The sequence below is a fragment of the Entelurus aequoreus genome, linkage group LG01 (assembly GCF_033978785.1).
Source record: "Entelurus aequoreus isolate RoL-2023_Sb linkage group LG01, RoL_Eaeq_v1.1, whole genome shotgun sequence".
In the NCBI taxonomy this organism is placed as follows: domain Eukaryota; kingdom Metazoa; phylum Chordata; class Actinopteri; order Syngnathiformes; family Syngnathidae; genus Entelurus; species Entelurus aequoreus.
This window is the reverse complement of record NC_084731.1, coordinates 91,636,444-91,659,477: the sequence shown is the minus strand read 5'-3', so window position 1 is coordinate 91,659,477 and position 23,034 is coordinate 91,636,444. Positions and strand designations below refer to the sequence as shown.

At 40.2% G+C, this 23,034-nt stretch overlaps 1 protein-coding gene across 5 annotated transcripts in view; it reads left to right on the top strand.

The window, feature by feature from the left end:
• LOC133659064 (neural cell adhesion molecule 2-like) overlaps nt 1-23,034 on the top strand; it is an 831,315-nt gene that overhangs the window by 28,102 nt on the left and 780,179 nt on the right. The window lies entirely within an intron of this gene.

The window sequence follows — 23,034 nt, the reverse complement described above, 5'->3', positions numbered from 1 at the left end:
CCCGATTTTCCCAGGATATTTATGGATCTCAGTGTCCCTCATAGATTACTCCCAGGGAAAAAATGATCCTATTTACACTCTAATTACTAAATAAAGGGCGTGCCCTAATTGCACTGCAGTAATTGTCCTCTATAGCATTTACATACAGTGTGCCAGTCCAGCCACATGTTGCATGTTGTTATTACTTGCACACACAGGAGACAGCAAATCATACTTACTCATCAGCCACACAGCTTACACTGACGGTAGCCGTATCAAACAACTTTAACATTGTTACGTTACAAATATGCGCCACACTGTGAACCCACACCAAAAAAGAATGAAAAACACATTTCTGGAGAACATCCCACCGTAACACAACATAAACACAACACAACCATTACCCAGAATCCCATGCAGCCCTAACTCTTCCGGTCTACATTATACACCCCCGCTACCACCAAATCCCCCCACACATCAACCCCCCCCCCCTCTCCGTGCGTTGGTTGAGCGGAAGAGTTAGGGCTGCATGGGATTCTGGGTATTGGTACCATCAGTGTAAGATGTGTGGCTGCTGAGTTAGTACGCCTTGCTGTCACTTACGTGAGCAAGCTGAAATTGCATTCTACGTGTGGTCGAGCAGGTACACTGTTAGGGCAGACTGTAGAGGGCGCCAAATGCAGTGTCATCACGCTCTGATATTCGGGAGTCTCCCGGGAAAAACGAGAGGGTTGGCAAGTATGACGCTATCAAGCGCCATTCATTCAAAACTCGCGGGCTGCACTAACATCAAATTTCCACATTAAAGTGCGTGCCGGTGCGTGTGTCGGAGACCCCTGGTTAACATAGCACAAAGCGTTTAAGCTTTGTATGCGGTGTTTTTCATTTTAAATTTTTTTTTGTGGCTCCCATTACTTTCTTTAATTTGTGAAACTTGCCAAAATGGCTCTTTGAGTGGTAAAGGTTGCCGACCCCTGGTATAGAACAACGTCGATAAAGTTCGCAACTTTTGGTCTCTGATAAAAAAAAACCTTGCCCCTACCGGAAGTAGCGTGACGTTGTCAGTTGTTCACTCCCTCATATTTTCAACCCAGCTAGAGCTATTCGGACAATTACCCCATTAATTTGAGCGAGGATGAAAGATTCGTGGACGAGGAACGTTAGAGTGACGGACTAGAATGCAGTGAAATACATATTTTTTTTCGCTCTGACCGTAACTTAGGTACAAACTGGCTCATTGGATTCCACACTCTCTCCTTTTTCTATTGTGGATCACGGATTTGTATTTTAAACCACCTCGGATACTATATCCTCTTGAAAATGAGAGTCGAGAACGCGAAATGGACATTCAGTGCCTTTTATCTCCACGACAATACATCGACGAAGCTCATGCTAATTAGCATGAGCTAACGTGATAGCATCTGTCTCAAATGCAGATAGAAACAAAATAAATAAATCCCTGACTGGAAGGATAGACAGAAGATCAACAATACTATTAAACCATGTACATGAAACATGGACAAGCCACAACGACATGTTGTGGCTTGTGGGGTACCAAATTCGGTACCCCACGGTTAATAGATCTCAGCCTGGCAAAGCTTAACAATGCTGTTGCTAACGACGCTAAGGCTGACTTAGCAACTTAGCAACCGGACCTCACAGAGTTATGATAAAAACATTAGCGCTCCACCTACGCCAGCCAGCCATCATCTGCCCATCTCATCAACACCCGTGCTCACCTGCGTTCCAGCGATCGACGGCGCGACGAAGGACTTCACCCGATCATCCGTGCGGTGGCCGGTTAGCATCGGCTAGCGCGTCTGCTATCCAAGTGAGTAATCCTTGTTGTGTTGCTACAGCCAGCCGCTATACACCGACCCACCTACAACGTTCTTCTTTGCAGCCTCCATTGTTCATTAAACAAATTGCAAAAGATTCACCAACACAGATGTCCAGAATACTGTGGAATTATGAAATGAAAACAGAGCTTTTTTGTATTGTATTCAATGAGGAAGGCATACCTCTGTTCCCCGGGCTACGTCACGCGCATACGTCATCCTCCGAAGGCTTTTTCAACCGGAAGTGTGGCGGGAAATTTAAAATTGCTCTTTATAAGTTAACCCGGCCGTATTGGCATGTGTTGCAATGTTAAGATTTCATCATTGATATATAAACTATCAGACTGCGTGGTCGGTAGTTGTGGGTTTCAGTAGGCCTTTAAAGTACCAATGATTGTCACACACACACTAGGTGTGGCGGATTTATTCTCTGCATTCGACCCATCACCATTGATCACCCCCTGGGAGGTGAGGGGAGCAGTGAGCAGCAGCAGTGGCCGCGCCCGGAAATCGTTTTTGGTGATTTAACCCCCAAATCCAACCCTTGATGCTGAGTGTCAAGCACAGAGGAAATAGGTCCCTTTTTTATAGTCATGCGGACGCTATCCTTCTTTGTGGGGACAGTGGGCCCCATTCAAGATCAAGATTTCAAGATGCTTTATTATTGTCCATTGTTTAACATGTACAAGACATATAAGAACTGAAATTTCATTTTCAGCAACCGTTCTTAAGAACACATTTTGTTCTTTGGCCCACTTACAAAGTTTTTAAGGTGATTTTTGTATTCACCAATGTTTTCTTAGCTGGGATTTGTTCGTAGGTAAGAACACAATCTACGGGTGCTCCAGAGCACTCCTATGGTGGCCTATGTATTCTTAAGTGTGACAAGTTCCCTTACTTCTATTGTCTAATGTTACATTAATATCATAGATAGATAGATATAGATAAGACAGACAGACATATAGCAAAATTAGCAATATATAGACATTTCAAAATACTGTGCGCACACACACACACACACACACACACACACACACACACACACACACTTGCTGCTACTGCAAAATGCCGCAGATCGCATATTTCACGACCATGTTTTGCCCGAAGTGACGGATATTTATTTGACCGCTTCGGCGGCTACCTCAGCTGTCCCCCCTTTCTTAAACGTACGTTCTGACATTATGTATTTCCCCCGCGGGATAATACTAATTTCTCTTCTGTAATATGTTTGTGTTTTCTCCATGTGTCTGATGTTCGGCTATTCCGCCGGAATTGTGCCCTTATATGGGGGAATTAAGGGAGTGTACCTATGCAAATTACGGAATTAAGGGTGTTTACATATGCATATTGGGGAAATAAGGGTGTGTGTTTATATGCAAATTATGATAGACGCGCAGGCGCTAACCATTTGGCATTCAGCAACTTAAGAACAGCAGGTTGGAACAATTTGGGTGTTTAAGAACACGTCATGAATTTGAATGGACTCCTCTTAGGAAATCACTTGGGAAGAAAGATAAGAGGGCAAGTTAGGAACTTATTGCTGAATGGGGCCCATTGTTGATTGTCATGTATGGACACGCACTGTAAGTCTTTGCTGTCGTCCAGCATTCTGTTTTTGTTTACTTTGTAGCCAGTTCAGTTTTACTTTCGTTTTTGCATAGCCATCCCTATGCTTCAGTGCCTTTTCCTGATCTCACATGACAGTTACTATTAGTTTATTGTATTATGTTCTGTCCAGCGCTTTTATTTTTCGTTCCACTTCCTGTTTGCCTCCATTCCTCTGGTTTGATTGGCAATTACTGTAGGACACACCTGTCCCTGGTTGCCAGCTAGGATACTTATCATGCCAGCCTGTTCTTCGGGTGCTGGATCATTTTCTTTGCACTTCATTTCTATGTTCACTTGTTCACTTCCCAGCTGCACATCTCTTTTTCTTGTATAACCTGTTTTTTTTTCAAATATAAAAAAGGCATTTTTTCTGCATTTGCCTGAGGTTTCTGAGATCAACACAACCGTGACACCTTCCAAGCTCTGTTACACATGGGACAACACAACACAACAACATAAAACCACAACACAACTTTCAGCCATAACACCTTTGCAAAAGACCCCTACAAAGACCCTTTTGTTTGCCTCATCCTGCATGTCACTGAAGCATTAAGGACTGGGACTATCCAGGACAAGCTGCAGTTTTCTAAAACAACCACCAGGTAGCTTTTGTGAGCAGAAAACACTGTACCATCTCTTTATCTTTCGAACATATCAGGTTTTCTCAGGTCTGTAGTGCATTCTTCACTCACATTTAGACTAAAGCATGAGCCAAAAATACAACCTTAACTCCTGTAAAGCCACAACACAACAACATAAAGCCAAAGTTAAGCGACGCCAAAAGTGACGAACACAACGGAAGTGACCAGGTTTTGATGACGGACCAAGTGGCTGAGGTGGTAAGTTGGAAAAAAGTAAGTGAAAGTTTAATCGATGTCTCTACCGTCGTCGCTTGTGTTGTTGTGTTGTGGCAATTGTGTTTGGTGTGGTGTTTGCAATTGTGTTGTAAAATTATCTTCTGAAGACACTCAGACTGTTGAATAATTGATTAATGAAGACGCGGGGCTCAGTATTTCAACCATGCAGTTTTACATGATGAACTTACTGACGTCCAGCTCCGCACTTAAACATTAACAAATGCAGCAGCTCATTTATGGTTATCTCCGTTCCGGTAACCCGTAGTGATCTGTGATTCTATTACCTGCATGATTAACATCACAAACTGAGAACATCAAAGCTGCACCCACTTAAAATAATCATGCGGTCTTGGCACCGTGCCAGGAATCTTGTGCGAGAAGAAAGTTGAGACTTTGTGCACGAGCAGTAGTTCTAGTTTTGGTGCCTCGTTTTAATCATAAGACGGCCTTGTGGTGTCACATGGATCTTTTTTTTTATAAAGCTGGATTGTGTTGATCGGTATGACAGTAAACAAAATGGTTGACCTGATATGGTCTTCTTCTTGTCTACTGAATGCGCTATAGGGATATTCTGTAACGATATGAACATTTACTCTAAATCACTGGTCAATATTGTGAAAAAGTATGCTTTCTAATGCTACTAACCTCTACCCCTTCTGAATGTCAATATTATTTTTGGTTCCCCGGCTGACAAGCAGCTTGAAACAGCTCCCCTACGCTAATAATATCAATCACCTCCATTGCGGCAAATACATTCGTGGTCAAAAGTTTACATGCACTTGTAGAGACCTACTTCTCTTTGTCTTTTAATGTCTATTTTCTATTTTCTGCTATTTTCAATGCAGCTAGAGCGATTCGGACCGAAAAAGCGACGATTACTCGATTAATTTGAGCGAGGATGAAAGATTTGTGGATGAAGAACGTTAGAGTGAAGGACTAGAATGCAGTGCAAGACATATCTTTTTTCGCTCTGACCGTAACTTAGGTACAAGCTGGCTCATTGGATTCCACACTCTCTCCTTTTTCTATTGTGGATCACAGATTTGTATTTTAAACCACCTCGGATACTATATCCTCTTGAAAATGAGAGTCGAGAACGCGAAATGGACATTCACAGTGACTTTTATCTCCACGACAATACATCGGCGAAGCGCTTTAGCTACTGGGCTAACGTGGTAGCATCGGGCTCAAATGCAGATGGAAACAAAATAAATAAATCCCTGACTGGAAAGATAGACAGAAGATCAACAATACTATTAAACCATGTACATGTAACTACACGGTTAATAATTCCCAGCCTGGCAAAGCTTAACAATGCTGTTGCTAACGACGCCATTGAAGCTAACTTAGCAACGGGACCTCACAGAGCTATGATAAAAACATTATCTCTCCACTTACGCCAGCCAGCCCTCATCTGCTCATCAACACCCGTGCTCACCTCCGTTCCAGCGATCGACGAAAGGACGAAGGACTTCACCTGATCATCCGTGCGGTTGGCGGCTAGCGTCGGCTAGCGTCGGCTAGCGTGTCTGCTATCCAAGTAAGTCCTCCTGGTTGTGTTGCTACAGCCAGCTGCTAATACACCAATCCCACCTACAACTTTCTTCTTTGCAGTCTTCATTGTTCATTAAACAAATTGCAAAAGATTCACCAACACAGATGTCCAGAATACTGTGGAATTTTGGGATGAAAACAGAGCTTTTTTGTATCGTATTCAATGGGGTACCAATACTTCCGTATCAATTGTTGACGTCACGAGCATACGTCATCATATCGAGACGTTTTCAACCGGAAGTGCGGCGGGAAATTTAAAATTTCACTTTATAAGGTATAAAGTGAAATGTGTTGCAATGTTAAGATTTCATTATTGATATATAAACTATCAGACTGCGTGGTCGGTAGTAGTGGGTTTCAGTAGGCCTTTAAGGGCTATATAAATACACTTTGATGGATTGACTTTGATTGTAATTAATTACATTTTCCATCAATAATACCAGTAAAAGTCACATCCCTTCGCTGCACTTTGCGGAAGATACCACGGATTGTCATCCATCCTGTCCGATGCAGACACTGAAAGCTGCAGATGTGGAGAATCATTGGCGAGCTTCAACCTCCGTCAATAAGCTACGGGAGGCGGTGCTGCAGTGGACGCCGCGGCTCCCTCCCTGCGGACGCGGCCCGAGCCCCAAATTAATAGAGCACTCCCACACGATCGGGGAGTTTCATTTGGAACCGTCACGCTACATAAAGCGCCACAGAAATGAGGAGTTCACTGAGCCCCACCCCCCAACACACACACACACACACTCCCGCAGGAGTCCAAGAATAACCTGTGTGACATGCTGCGCCCACACCTGTGTATCCATCCCTCCCATGTCAAACTCCTGGCATCATCTCCATTCAACCTTGACGACTCATTGTCTCCGCCATTTGAGAGATGAATTAGAATTAAGAGGGACGGCCGGGTGAAACCTTTTTTTTCCTCAATCCGTGAAATTAAAACGCATGTCAACGACAAGTGACTTTATTTGCCGCATTTTTTTTTTTTTTTAATGTATTCCCCGCTGACAGCACCGTGACATTCCAAGTGACAAATGCAGAGTGCGGCCCGTCCCTCCCGGAGGACCGCTTTACTCTTATCATTGTATTTGCAAAGGCCAAGATTAGACATGGCAACCAGCGCCGTCATGACTGCATGCCTTAGAGCCAGGATTACTATGATGACTAACCACTCAACGCGCTGGACACAAAACATGCGTACGATTCATGTCGTGCCACAAAGTAGACTTAATAAAAACCTGGCAGCCATATTTGCCCGTGGCAATGCCAAGACCGCAAACATATTTACAGATAATAACCTCATCGTCTTTTTGTCTCGCTTAAATGCTACACACAATGCTGGTTTTGGGAAGAATTCAATGAGTTTTGTTTTTATTGATACATTGGAACCCAATAGCTTGAGCAGGTACTGTTCTCGGATGCTAATTCCCCTCCAATTTGCTCGGTTTGTGTAAAAAATCCCTACAACTTTCCGCTTAATAAACAACATACCGTAATTTCCGGACTATAAGCCGCACCTGACTATAAGCCGCACCAGCTAAATTTAGGGGAAAATACAGATTGCTCCATATATAAGCCGCACCTGACTATAAGCCGCAGGGTTTTGATGTGTAATTAGCGTAGTATATAGGGGTTCCTGCTACCACGGCGGGGATTGTCGGGACAGAGATGACTGTTTGGGAACGCAAAGCGTCCCATTTATTAACTATAAATCTTTCAATCATTCAATCAAACTTTCACATCTTTGACATGGCGAACAGCATTCGTGCAGAGTACAAATAATACAACGCTGCAAAGTAATACAAAGTGCTCGCCTGTACGTTATCAAAATAACCAGCCTACCGCTATATGAAAAGTCAGTCTTTAGTCATTGTGTCATCGTCTTCCTCCTGCGTACTAAAACCACCGAAATCCTCTTCGTCGGTGTCGGAGAAGAACAGGCCGTATATAAGCCGCACACTTGTATAAGCCGCAGGGACCAGAACGAGGGGAAAAAGTAGCGGCTTGTAGTCCGGAAATTACGGTAAATAATTGGTTTATTAGTAAGACTGTTGCACAGTCCAGGCAATTATCACACTTTAAAATGTTAATTATCATACCAATGTAAGCACTGTTGTCAAATGTAAAAAGATTAAACATTCTCCATAGGGAGGCACCACAATATCGGCAGCAGATAATTATAGACCAATAACAGGTGGTGTTGTCCCGATACCAATATTTTGGTACTGGTACCAAAATATTTCGCTACTTATGGTTACTTTTCTAAATAAAGGGGACCACAAAAAATGTCAATATTGGCTCTATTTTAACAAAAAATCTTAGGGTACATTAAACATATGTTTCTTATTGCAAGTTTGTCCTTAAATAAAATAGTAAACGTACAAGACAACTTGTCTTTTATTAGTAAGTAAGCAAACCAAGGCTCCTAATTTAGCTGCTGACATATTCAGTAACATATTGTGTCATTTATCATTCCATTATTTTGTCAACATTATTAAGGACAAGTGGTAGAAAATTAATTATTAATCTACTTCGTTTACTGTTAATTTTTTGGTTATTTTCTGTTTTAAAATGTTATACCTACACTTCTGTTAGAATGTAATAATCACTTATTCTTCTGTTGTTAGACACTTTACATTAGTTTTGGATGATACCACAAATTTGTGTATCAATCCGGTACCAAGTAGTTACAGGATCATACATTGGTCATAATTCAAAGTCCTCATGTGTCCAGGGACGTATTTCCTGAGTTTATAAACATGATTTTTTTTTTTTTTAAATGATGCTAAAAAATATTGATGTAATCACAGTAGTATTCACTAGATAAGCTCCTGTACTTGGTATCATTACAGTGGATGTTAGGTGCAGATCCACCAATGGCGTTTGTTTATATTGTTGCGTCCCAGAAGAGTTGGTGCTGCTGGGAATTCTGGGAATTTGTTCTGTAGTGTTTATGTTGTGCAATTATTCTCCCAAATTGTGTTTGTCATTGTTGTTCAGCGTGGTTTCACTATATGGCACATGTTTATGACAGTGTTGGCATTGTTCATACAGCCAATGGAATTTGATTGATGCTTATAAAAGTACCAAATTCGGTACCCATCCCTAACTGTAGATCTCTAAGAACTCTCGAAGTTCCGTAGGTTAATTATGTAAACCCACTACACGGGTAGTTTTTAGTGCTTCGGATATAGGTACACAAGTTTGTATTCAAAATGTCAACAGCTCCGAATTAATACCCCAGAAGAAGAAGATAGGAGCTTATTGACTACGGAGACGACGCGGACTACAAGGGCGGACGAGCGCATATTTTCATGACTTATGCAGACCCCAAATACACATCAGTAGGTACCAATAGACAAGAAAAGTTGGTTTTGCATAATAGGTCAAAACAATACGTCAGATAATAGACGGATATGTTAGCCGTAATGCTCCACGTTCGATTTTTGAGAAAATGACAGGATTTTAAGTCCCACTTACAGCCTGAAAAATACGGTAAGTAACATTTAAGACTCGACTAAATAAGAAGCTGAAAGAAGTTGACTGATATCGGCGCAGCTCCGATAGTTGAGCGGCCTTGCCAGCAACTTCAGGGTTGCAACTTCGATCCCAGCTTCCGCTATCCTAATCATGGCCATTGTCTTTGGCAAGACACAACAATAAAAATATCTCCCTGATCAAGAACTCCCTTGGTGCTCTGGGTGCATCTGTTAAAAGAAGCCTCAGAAACCTTGTGGTTGTGTTCGATCAATCAATGTCTTTGGAGGGTCACTGCCGTCAACTGACCAAAAACTGTTTTTATCATCTCAGAAATATTTCCAAATTGAGAACTTTGTTGTCAAAATTGGATCTCGAAATGATCATTCACGCGTTCATTTCGTCTCGCGTTGACTATTGCAATTCTCTTTTCACTCTCTTCAACAAGTCAACGTTAAAGAGACTTCAGACTGTACAAAATGCGGCTGCCAGACTTTTGACCGGTGCACCCAGAACAGCCTATATCACCCCCGTTCTATCCAGTCTTCATTGGCTTCCAGTTAAATTCCGCATTGAGTTTAAAATTCTAGTCCTGACATTCCGTGCATTGCATGGTGGGGCCCCTCAGTACATCACTGACTTGCTATACCCCTACTCTTCAGGCCGCAGCCTCCGGTCTTCAGGCCAGGGTCTTCTAAAGATCCCAAAAACTTGTTTTAGAACCCGTGGAGACCTGGCATTCCAGGCTATAGCTCCCATACTCTGGAACAATTTGCACCAGTCCCTCCGTGATCTTGACTGTGTTGAAACTTTTAAGAAACATTTGAAAACTTATGTTTTTAGTAAAGCTTTTAGTTAATGCACCTTTTAACTATCAATTGTAATCCACTTTGTATCCTTTTTATGATGTTGCCCCTGTTATTTTAATTAAATTGTTGTTTAACTTCACCTATGTTTTGTACAGCGCTTTGTGATTTTATCTGTGAAAAGCACTTTATAAATACAATTTACGGTAACACTTTAGTATGGGGAACACATTCTAAGTAACAAAGACTTAATTAAGACGTATTTGGACACTAGGGGAATATATTGTTGTTATGATCCTTGCCCGAATCATAGTCTAAGTTTTTCGAGTCACTTGTGTTTTCTGTTAGTTTTGGACTCCTATAGTTCCTGTTTATGCACCTCTGAGTTTGTTACCATGGCTACTTATTAGTTTCACCTGCCTCTTGTGTTCCGGACGCGCACCTGTTTGTAATCACTGACATTATTTAAGCCTGCCTTTGCCAGTCAGTCGGTCTGGCTTCTTTATTTGCGTCACGCTACTGTTACGTTAGTTTTTTTGTCTCCTAACCCCTGCTAGTGATCCCTAGTCTGTGCTTAGTAGTAGCCTTAGCTTCAGGTGCGATCGGCACCTTATTCCGTCGGTTTGTTTTCTGTTTTGTACCTGTTTTGTGTTAATTTACTATTAAATCATGTCCTTACCTGCAAGTTCTGTCCGGATTCGTCCATTTACATCCGGGGAGAACAAACCCTGCATCACCATGCGACCCAGTCATAACAATTGTTAGTAACAAATACTTAATTTAGAGTTATTTGGTTAGGGCTAGGGTTAAAGGGTTGGGGTTAGGGTTGTTTTATAATAAGGCCATGCAGAATAAGGCATTAATAAGTACTTAAAGGCCTACTGAAACCCACTACTACCGACCACGCAGTCTGATAGTTTATATATCAATGATGAAATCTTAACGTTGCAACACATGCCAATACGGCCGGGTTAACTTATAAAGTGCAATTTTAAATTCCCAGCTAAACTTCCAGTTGAAAACGTCTATGTATGATGACGTATGCGCGTGACGTCAATTGTTGAAACGGAAGTATTCGGACCCCATTGAAACCAATACAAAAAGCTCTGTTTTCATCTCAAAATTCCACAGTATTCTGGACATCTGTGTTGGTGAATCTTTTGCAATTTGTTTAATGAACAATGAAGACTGCAACGAAGAAAGTTGTAGGTGGGATCGGTGTATTAGCGACGGACTACAGCAACACAACCAGGAGGACTTTGAGATGGATAGCAGACGCGCTAGCCGGCGACCTCACCTTGACTTCCTCCGTCTCCGGGCCACCGACCGCATCTATGATCGGGTGAAGTCTTTCGTCGCTCCGTCGATTGCTGGAACGCAGGTGAGCATGGGTGTTGATGAGCAGATGATGGCTGGCGTAGGTGGATAGCTAATATTTTTAGCATAGCTCTGTGAGGTCCCGTTGCTAATTTAGCTTCAATGGCGTCGTTAGCAACAGCATTGTTAAGCTTCGCCAGCCTGGAAAGCATTAACCGTGTAGTTACATGTCCATGGTTTAATAGTATTGTTGATTTTCCGTCTATCCTTCCAGTCAGGGGTTTATTTCTTTTGTTTCTATCTGCATTTAAGCACGGTGCTATCACATTAGCTCAGTAGCTAAAGAGCTTCGCCGATGTATTGTCGTGGAGATAAAAGTCACTGTGAATGTCCATTTCGCGTTCTCGACTCTCATTTTCAAGAGTATATAGTATCCGAGGTGGTTTAAAATACAAATCTGTGATCCACAATAGAAAAAGGAGAAAGTGTGGAATCCAATGAGCCCTTGTACCTAAGTTACGGTCAGAGCGAAAAAAGATACATCCTGCACTGCACTCTAGTCCTTCACTCTAACGTACCTCATCCACAAATCTTTCATCCTCGCTCAAATTAATGGGGTAACCGTCGCTTTTTCGGTCCAAATCGCTCTAGCTGCATTGAAAACAATGGGGAAATGTGAGGAGCCCTTCAACCTGTGACGTCACGCTATATCCGGTACAGGCAAGGCTTTTTTTATCAGCGACCAAAAGTTGCGAACTTTATCGTCGATGTTCTCTACTAAATCCTTTCAGCAAAAATATGGCAATATCGCGAAATGATCAAGTATGACACATAGAATGGATCTGCTATCCCTGTTTAAATAAAAAAAAATCATTTCAGTAGGCCTTTAATAATGACTAATTAAGAGCCAAAATGTTGCTAATTTTCATGTTAATAAGCAACTAATTAATAGCCAATATGTTCCCCATACTAAAGTGTTACCAAATTGACTTACTTACTTACCACAAGACACCTCACCCATCTTGCTCCCAGTGGGCCCTAGACTAGTGTATGAATGTGCAGGACTCCCTTGAAAAATACATTCTTAATCTCAATGGGACTTTTCTGAGTAAATAAAGGTTAAAAAAAAAAAAGAAGTTCATAGCAGAAACAAAAATCACATAGGGTTAAACAGGGGTCACCAACGCGCTGCCCACGGGCACCAGGTAGCCCTCAAGGACTAGATGAGTAGCCCGCCGGCCTGTTCTAAAAATAGCTCAAATAGCAGCATTTACCAGTGAGCTGCCTCTATTTTTTAAATTGTATTTATTTACTAGCAAGCTGGTCTCGCTTTACCCGACATTTTTAATTCTAAGAGAGACAAAACTCAAATAGAATTTGAAAATCCAAGAAAATATTTTAAAGACTTGGTCTTCACTTGTTTAAATAAATTCATTAATTTGTTTTACTTTGCTTCTTATAACTTTCAGAAAGACAATTTTAGAGAAAAAAATACAACCTTAAAAATGATTTTAGGATTTTTAAACACATATACTGTACCTTTTTACCTTTTTAATTCCTTCCTCTTCTTTCCTGACAATTTAAATCAATGTTTAAGTAAAAAAAAAAAAATTTATTGTAAAGAATAATAAATACATTTTAATTTAATTCTTCATTTTAGCTTCTTTTTTTTCGACGAAGAATATTTGTGAAATATTTCTTCAAACTTATTATGATTAAAATTCAAAAAAATTATTCTGGCAAATCTAGAAAATCTGTAGAATCAAATTTAAATGTTATTTCAAAGTCTTTTGAATTTCTTTTAAAATTTTTGTTCTGGAAAATATAGAAGTAATGATTTGTCTTTGTTAGAAATATAGCTTGGTCCAATTTGTTATATATTCTAACAAAGTGTGGATTGGATTTTAACCTATTTAAAACATGTCATCAAAATTCTAAAATTAATCTTAATCAGGAAAAATTACCAATGATGTTACATAAATTATTTTTTTAAATTTTTCTCTTCTTTTTTTCGTTTGAATTTAGAATTTTAAAGAGTCGAAATTGAAGATAAACTATGTTTCAAAATTTAATTGTCATTTTTTGGGGGTTTTCTCTTCTTTTAAACCGTTCAATTAAGTGTAAATATCATTAATTATTAATAATAACAGAGTTAAAGGTAAATTGAGCAAATTGGCTATTTCTGGCAATTTATTTAAGTGTGTATCAAACTGGTAGCCCTTCGCATCAATCAGTACCCAAGAAGTAGCTCTTGGTTTCAAAAAGGTTGGTGACCCCTGGGGTTAAATATAAATATATTAGCTGCCTGCTTTGCTGCAATGAGAGGTCAACATTATCAAAAGCAATTGGTGAAATTCCCAACCATGTATTCTTAGTCGTTCATTTAGTGACAATGGTTCCTGTTCAACTATGCACACTTGTAGAAAGTTTGTTGTTGGCTGACGAAAAACCAACAAAAAAACGAAACACATGCCTTCTTTCTGTTCTGCTGCTTGTTGCCAAGGAAGCGGCACTGCGGGCTCATCTATTGTCTCCTGCGGCGCTCCAAATTTTGACAGTACTTTTCCACAATTTTTCTGTGCGCAAAGGGGACTCCGCCGCGGGTGTGCGAGGGGCTAAAAGCGTTTTGCCGCTATAAAGCTCGGCGTGACGCATGACCCAGACCTTGGCGGCTGCACCATCCGTTTTATAGATTTGTGGGGTGCGAGTGTGGGGCTTCAGCATCCACGGGTTGCATGTTTGTGACAGTGGGAGAGTGCGGCGTGATGGGAAGTGAGCGTGCAAATGAAACGGGCAGATGAAGTGAAAGGTAAATGAAGGGGTTGTTTGTGAACATTTATTTCAGGATTTTTGCTTATACCCTCTGAGTCTTTCTTTAGGATGGTTTGTGCTCCCTTCTTGCTCAAGGCTGTGTGATGAGAGAAGATGGAGTTGCTTGCATCAGCAAAATGATGCTGTACAACCCGGAGAGCTATATAACATTCCTCGGAATGCCTGCGTCCCGTTCTTCCAAAATCTTGAGAAAATGAGAAAGTTTGAGAGCTGATTCGAAATCAGGACCTCCCAGTAAGCCGGCAATTATAGTCTATTCATACGCTCTCAGTGGGATTCTTACGTAAGTGATCATGTGAGGGTCTGCAAGTCCATCAGCAGCATAGGAGACTAATAAAGTCAGTCTTTTTCTTTGTGGAACCATTCCTGATTTTAAGAGTATTTTAAGCTCCGACAAGGCATGTCAAAGGAAATGAAAAAATATCCTACTCACTAAAACCACGCATACAGTCGTGGTCAAAAGATTACATGGCGGTCTTGAGTTTCCAATCATTTTACAACTCTTATTTTTAGTGATTGGAGCACATACTTGTTGGTCACAAAAAAAATCATGAAGTTTGGTTCTTTTATGAATTTATTACGGGTCTACTGAACATGTGACCACATCTGCTGGGTCAAAAGTATACATACAGCAATGTTAATATTTGGTTACATGTCCTTTGGCAAGTTTCACTGCACTAAGGCGCTTTTGGTAGCCATCCACAAGTTTCTGGCAAGCTTCTGGTTGAATTTTTGACCACTCCTCTTGACAAAATTGGTGCAGTTCAGCTAAATGTGTTGGTTTTCTGACATGGACTTGTTTCTTCAGCATTGTCCACACGTTTAAGTCAGGACTTTGGGAAGGCCATTCTAAAACCTTAAAGGCCTACTGAAACCCACTACTACCGACCACGCAGTCTGATAGTTTATATATCAATGATGACATCTTAACATTGCATCACATGCCAATACGGCCGGGTTAGATTACTAAAGTGCAATTTTAAATTTTGCGCAAAATATCCTGCTGAAAACGTCTCGGTATGATGACGCCTGCGCGTGACGTCACGGATTGTAGAGGACATTTTGGGACAGCATTGTGGCCAGCTATTAAGTCGTCTGTTTTCATCGCAAAATTCCACAGTATTCTGGACATCTGTGTTGGTGAATCATTTGCAATTTGTTCAATGAACAATGGCGACAGCAAAGAAGAAAGCTGTAGGTGGGAAGCGGTGTATTTCGGCCGGCTGCAGCAACACAAACACGTAGCCGGTGTTTCATTGTTTACATTCCCGAAAGATGACAGTCAAGCTTTACCATTGGCCTGTGGAGAACTGGGACAACAGAGACTCTTACCAGGAGGACTTTGAGTTGGATACGCAGATGCGGTACCGTGAGTACGCATGAGCTGCGGCTTCCAAACATTTGATCGCTTGCCCGTACGTACCTGCGTGCCGCTATGTGCATGTCACGTACATAACTTTGGGGACTTTGGGGAAATATATGTGCTGTATGAACTTTGGGGAGGTGAACGGTACTTTGGGGATTGAGTGTGTTGTGCGGGTGTTTGATTTGTATTGGCGGGTTATATGGACGGGAGGGGGGAGGTGTTTGTTATGTGGGATTAATTTGTGGCATATTAAATATAAGCCTGGTTGTCTTGTGGCTAATAGAGTATATATATGTCTTGTGTTTATTTACTGTTTTAGTCATTCCCAGCTGAATATCAGGTCCCACCCGCCTCTCACATCTGGATCGCTTCCACTGCCCTCAAGTCCTTCACTCTCACTTTCCTCATCCAGGAATCTTTCATCCTCGCTCAAATTAATGGGGAAATCGTCGCTTTCTCGGTCCGAATCGCTCTCGCTGCTTGTGGCCATGATTGTAAACAATGTGCAGATGTGAGGAGCTCCACAACCGATGACGTCACGCGCATATCGTCTGCTACTTCCGGTATACAGGCAAGGCTTTTTTAACAGCGACCAAAAGTTGCGAACTTTATCGTCGATGTTCTCTACTAAATCCTTTCAACAAAAATATGGCAATATCGCAAAATGATCAAGTATGACACATAGAATGGACCTGCTATCCCCGTTCAAAATAAGAAAATCGCATTTCAGTAGGCCTTTAATTCTAGCCTGATTTAGCCATTCCTTTACCACTTCCGACGTGTGTTTGGGGTCATTGTCCTGTTGGAACACCCAACTGCGCCCAAGACCCAACCTCTGGGCTGATGATTTTAGGTTGTCCTGAAGAATTTGGAGGTAATCCTCCTTTTTCATTGTCCCATTTACTCTCTTTAAAACACCAGTTCCATTGGCAGCAAAACAGGCCCAGAGCATAATACTACCACCACCATTCTTGACGGTAGGCATGGTGTTCCTGGGAATGAAGGCCTCACCTTTTCTCCTCCAAACATATTGCTGGGTATTGTGGCCAAACAGCTCAATTTTTGTTTCAAAAATTGATGCTGCAGCCCAAGTTGCAATCATGCAAATTCCTGCAAATTCCACCAATCCCCGCAAATTATGTGCGGCATTGCAACTTTGTCCAATGCCCACAACTTCCCCTCACACTGTGGCTAATCGATCAGCGTCATTTTCGCCAAATTTGTCTGTGAGCGGCTTCACGGTCTAATCAAAACCTATGTTTGCTTCTTGCGTTGAAGAAGCAAAAACCACGTGTACCAATATTTTAAATATTAATTGCTCAAATGGCACAATTGCCGTGTTCCTGTATAGACTTAACTACAATTCCTGTTAACCGTGCTTAGCCTTCTGTGTAATGTAGTGTATAAACATTTAGCAACACACAAGCATCCTCTCTGCTTAGTTTATATATATATATATTATATATTTATTTATTTATATATATATGTATGTATGTATGTATATATATATATATATATATATATATATATATATATATATATATATATATATATATATATATATATATATATATATATATATATATACCAAACGGTACAGTATTTTTACAATCAGGGATGTGCTTTTCCTGCCATCTAGTGTCCACTTTTAAGTATGTTGTGGTACAAAACAAGTAAAAGATCAATACAGTATTTGTTTTCCATTTATTTGTTGAAATACTGTGTTTTTTTAGGTTAACACTTAAAACATTGATAACAAACACATCAAATCACAAGTTAATTTAATGTTACAGGGAAATAAGCCTCAAAACATCGCAATTTGTGCGCCAATATTCTGAAAAAGCTGAAGTTTAAGCTGCAAGGGACCGGTTGTACGTTTCTGTGTACCCCTGTGTGTAATAAAGGCTGTTCAGTTCAGTTCAGTTTCAGTTTATTTCGAACATGCATACGATACATAAGCGGAAGAAGATGGATGGATGGATGGATGGATGCATACGATACAATGTAATGCATCACACATTTCCAGTTGTTTCATTACAGCACGTCCGAAAAGGAGTATGAAGAAGCAGAGCATATTTAATCCTACCCCTTTTCATACCATAGCAATTTAATTCAATGTCCTTGTTCTCTGTAACAGAACAGTGAACACATAAATAATAAATAAATAATATACCAGAGTAACCAAACAAATATTAAATACATAAATAATCTTGTCTCAATAAAAAAAAGGAAAAAAAAAGGGTTCAAGTTGTTCATCATAATTCTTGTTCTGTGTAATTTGTGAACACTTGTAGTTTGAACAGTCTCTTAAATTGAATCATATTGGTGCTTTGTTTGATTTCTTTGGTTAATCCATTCCATTATTTAATTCCACATACAGATATGCTAAAGGTGTTATTAAGTGTTGTACGTGCATACAAATGTTTTAAATTCGATTTTCCTCTAAGGTTATAATTCTCCTCTTTTGTTGAGAATAATTGTTGTAAGTAAGTACATTTTATCTATAAAGCACTTTTCACAGATAAAATCACAAAGCGCTGTACAAAACAGGTGAAGCAACACAACAATTCAATTAAAACAACACGGGCAACATCATAAAAAGGATACAAAGTGGATTAAAAATGATAGTTCAAAAGTGCATTAACTAAAAGCTTTTCTAAAAAGAGGAGTTTTCAAATATTTCTTAAAAGTTTCAACACAGTCAAGATCACGGAGGGACTGGTGCAAAGTGTTCCAGAGTCTGGGAGCTATAGCCTGGAATGCCAGGTGTCCACGGGTTTTAAAACAAGTTTTTGATATCTTTAGAAAACCGTGGCCTGAAGACTGGAGGCTGCGCTCTGAAGAATAGGGATATAGCAAGTCAGTGATGTACTGAGGGGCTCCACCATGCAATGCACGGAATGTCAGGACTAAAATCTTAAACTCAATGCGGAATTTAACTGGAAGCCAATGAAGACTGGATAGAAAGGGGGTAATAAGGGCTGTTCTGGGTGCACCGGTCTGGGTGCATTTTGTACAGTCTGAAGTCTCTTTAGCGTTGACTTGTTGAAGAGAGTGAAAAGAGAATTGCAATAGTCAATGCGAGACGTAATGAACGCGTGAATGATCATTCCGAGATCCAATTTTGACAACAAATTTGTCACTTTAGAAATATTTCTGAGATGATAAAAACAGTTTTTGGTCAGTTGATGGCAGTGACCCTCCAAAGACATTGACTGATCCAACACAAGCCCAAGGTTTCTGAGGCTGCTTTTAACTGATGCACCCAGAGCACCAAGGGAGTGAATTCTTGATCAGGGAGATTTTTTATCTGGAACAATAATCAGAGTTTCCGTTTTGTTTGAATTTATCTGGAGGAAATTTGAGGACATTCAGTTTTTAATAGGGGATACACACTCCAAGAACTCGGATACAAAGTGAAACTCTAAATCATTGAATGAGCATAACAGTTGAATATCATCTGCATAGAAATGATAAGAAACATTTTTAAAACTACTGATCAACCTCCAGTCCCAAGCATTGTACATTCTTGGGTAGCAGGTTATAGTTTGCTTTGTACATAATTTTAGCTGTTTGCAAATGCACCAAATCGTTGAATTTCAATAATTGTGATTTAATAAATAAAGGGTTTGTACATCCAACATTATGTATTATTGTAATTGATTTTTTTTGTAACACCCGTTAGTGAATGATGCGCATATTTCTAGTTGTTTCCCCAGATTTTTACCCAATAACTCAGATATGGTAACACTAGCGATCAGTAGAGAATATGAAGTTATTTTTGGTCTAGAACATGTTTTGCTTTATTCATTACTGACGTGTTTCTTGCTACTTTATGTTGTATATTTTTTGCATGAGATTTCCAATTCATTTTATTATCTATCGTTACACCCAAAATCCTGTTTTCTTTTACCCTTTCAATATCTACTCCGTCTATTTGTAATTGTGTTTGACTTTCTCTAGGCTGACGGCATGGTTTGAGAACGTGAGTCCACGTGATCATTGATTTATGATCTGTTTATAAAATCAGGCTGTGGAGATTGTTAATAAACTACCAGCTTGCGCTCCCTCGGCCTGCAAATTAGCCACCCCCGTTGCACCCTGGGAAACAAAAAAAAACCCTTCTCTAATTAGTCCTTGGAACTCACCTGTTGCCGAGTGTGCTGAGATCTGCTGGAGAGTGTACATCTGTCTGTGTTTTTCATCATTTTCTGAGCCAAGGCACATTTTATTCATTGAAAAAATCCCGAGGCACACCACCAGCAGAAATCATTGAAAAATTAAATTCCGCAGCCGATATTGACAATGATAAGTCGTTTTTGCAATTGTTGGATATGAATTCCAACCATAACCAACCATGCATCACTATACAGTAACTCTTGTCTCGGTGGTATAGCTCGGTTGGTAGAGTGGCCGTGCCAGCAACTTGAGGGTTCCCGGTTCGATCCCAGCTTCTGCCATCCTAGTCACTGCCATTGTGTACTTGGGCAAGACACTTTACCTACTCAGTGGCCTGGTGGTTAGAGCGTCCGCCCTAAGATCGGTAGGTCGTGAGTTCAAACCCCGGCCGAGTCATACCAAACTCTATAAAAATGGGACCCATTACCTCCCTGCTTGGCACTCAGCATCAAGGGTTGGAATTGGGGGTTGAATCACCAAAAAATATTCCCGGGCGAAGCCACCGCTGCTGCTCACTGCTCCCCTCACTTCCCAGGGGGTGATCAAGGGTGATGGGTCAAATGCAGAGAATAATTTTGCCACACCTAGTGTGTGTGTGACAATCATTAGTACCTTAACTTTACCCACCTGCTCCCAGTGCCACCCACACTGGTTTAAATGTAACTTAAGATATTGGGTTTCACTATGTAAAGCGCTTTGAGTCACTAGAGAAAAGCGCTATATAAATATAATTCACTTCACTTCACTTCTCAGAGTCTCATTACGTTGTGACTTATTTTGAGGTTTTTTCCCTGGTGTGTCGTGTTTTAGTTCTTGTCTTGCGCTCCTATTTCGGTGGCTTTTCCTGTTTTCTTGGTATTTTCCTGTTGCAGTTTCATGTCTTCCTTGAACGCTATTCCCCGCACCTGCTTTGTTTTGGCAATCAAGACTATTTAAGTTGTGCGGTCGCTATCCTTCTTTGTGGGGACGTTGTTGATTGTCGTGTCATGTACGGATGTACTTTGTGGACGCCGTCTGCTCCACGCGCCGTAAGTCTTTGCTGTCGTCCAGCATTCTGTTTTAGTTTCGTTTTGCATAGCCATCCCTACGGATTATAATTACTGGTTTGCAAAAAAATATTTTTAACCCAATTAGGTGAAATTACATAATCTCCCACGGCACACCAGACTGGTGTAGATATGCAGCACAGAGAATGATGAGTGACGGTAAGATGGCGAGGAAGCCGACCTTGACACCTCTCTGCTCAGTCCTCTGACAACATCAGCTTGCCCTGCATGAAATAAAAAGGGGGAAAAGAAAAACACGAGTTCTGTGAGATTCCTTCCTCCATTTCAAACTCGTGTTCCTAAGAGATGAAGTGTGCAGAGAAGGAAGTGTCTGATACTCTTTGCCTGGCTTGTGTTCATGTGCAGCAACTGTCATAGCTCCTTTGTGTCAAAACACAAACTCCCGAGGTATACTCTCTTTCCACCATAAACTTCTTTTCAATGCATATATACATATATTTACAGTATACATATTTCTCTGTAGCTTGCCAAAACCTGTCATGTGACCCGCCTGCTGTCACGGCCCGGTGGACGCGAGCCATACCCATACAGGAGTCGTCATTATGCGTACATTTCATATGTACATAGGCACATTCCTTCCGTCAACCCAGTGAAAACATGATGAAATATTCAGCGCGGCTCGCAGCAGTTTGGGTTCTACCTGACTCGATTTCTCTTGCTGGGTTTGTTTATATGAGAGATGAAAGGTATCTGTGCTTGTCAACGTCCTCTCGGATACATTTGGTACAATTAAGTGTGCATAACGTATCACACTCGGCTTTCTGCAGCAAAATACTGTACATTTAACTCTTTGTTTAAACAAGGCACCATATGCATGTTCCAGTTTGAGTGTATTAATGATATAATCTTAAAGGGGTCCGATCATGCAAAACCAACTTTTCTTACCTATTGGGTCCATGTACCTTCCGTTCATTCTATTTCCAATTCTGAAACGCAACTCATAAAACATAAAGTAGGGCCGTTTTTCATTTTTTATTATGTATGGCAGATTTTAAAGTAAACAAAAAAGGGTTGATTTTCATTGAAATATTGCCATAAAATTGGATTTTGTGCTGTTTTCCTTTTATGGATTTTAATTTATTCAGATAAACACAAAAATCCAATTCATGTTGATCCAAAATGCAAAAATGCGTGTTTATCTGTGTGATGACAAAATAAACCGGAAACAGTATTTTGGCTTTTCCTTTGCGTTTAGCATGTTTTTAGCATAACGCCAACATCTTTGTTCAGCAGGAGTCCTATTATCGTTTTTAAAAAGTCTCATTAAATAGTTGTCCAACTTGTGTTTCAGAAAAGAAAATACAAAAAATGGCCCAAAATTTGTTTTTTGATTTGCATTCAAGAATTTGAAATAGAATGTACACGGACCCTAAAATACTGCTTCCGGTTCAATTTGTCATCACACAGATAAACGCGCATTTTTGCATTTTGGATCAACATGAATTGGATTTTTGTGTTTATCTGGAAAAATACTGTACATTTAACTCTTTGTTTAAACAAGGAACCTTATGCATGTTCCAGTTTAAGTGTATTAATGATATAATCTTAAAGGGGCCCGATCGTGCAAAACCAGCTTTTCTTGCCTATTAGGTCCATGTACCTTCTGTTCATTCTATTTGCAATTCTGAAACACAAATCAAAAAACTAAAGTAGGGCCGTTTTTCGTTTTTTATTATATATGGCAGATTTTAAAGTAACCAAAAAAGGGTTGATTTTTATTAAAATATTGCAATAAAATTGGATTTTGTGTTGTTTTCCTTTTATGGATTTTTATATTTCCAGATAAACACAAAAATGGAATATACGTTCATCCAAAATACAAAAATGCGTGTTTATCTGTGTGATGACAAATTGAACCGGAAGCAGTATTTTAGCTTGTCCTTCGCGTTTAGCATGTTTTTAGCATAACGCTAACATCTTTGTTCAGCAGGAGTCTTATTGTTGTTTTAAAAAAAAGTCTCATTAAATCAGTTTTTTGATTTGCATTTAAGAATTTGAAATAAAATGAACGGAAGGTACACAGACCCTAAAATACTGCTTCCGGTTCATTTTGTCATCACACAGATAAACACGCATTTTTGCATTTTCGATAAACGTGAATTGACAGTTGGGTTATTTTTTAACCCAACATTTTTTAGTGTGTACTTT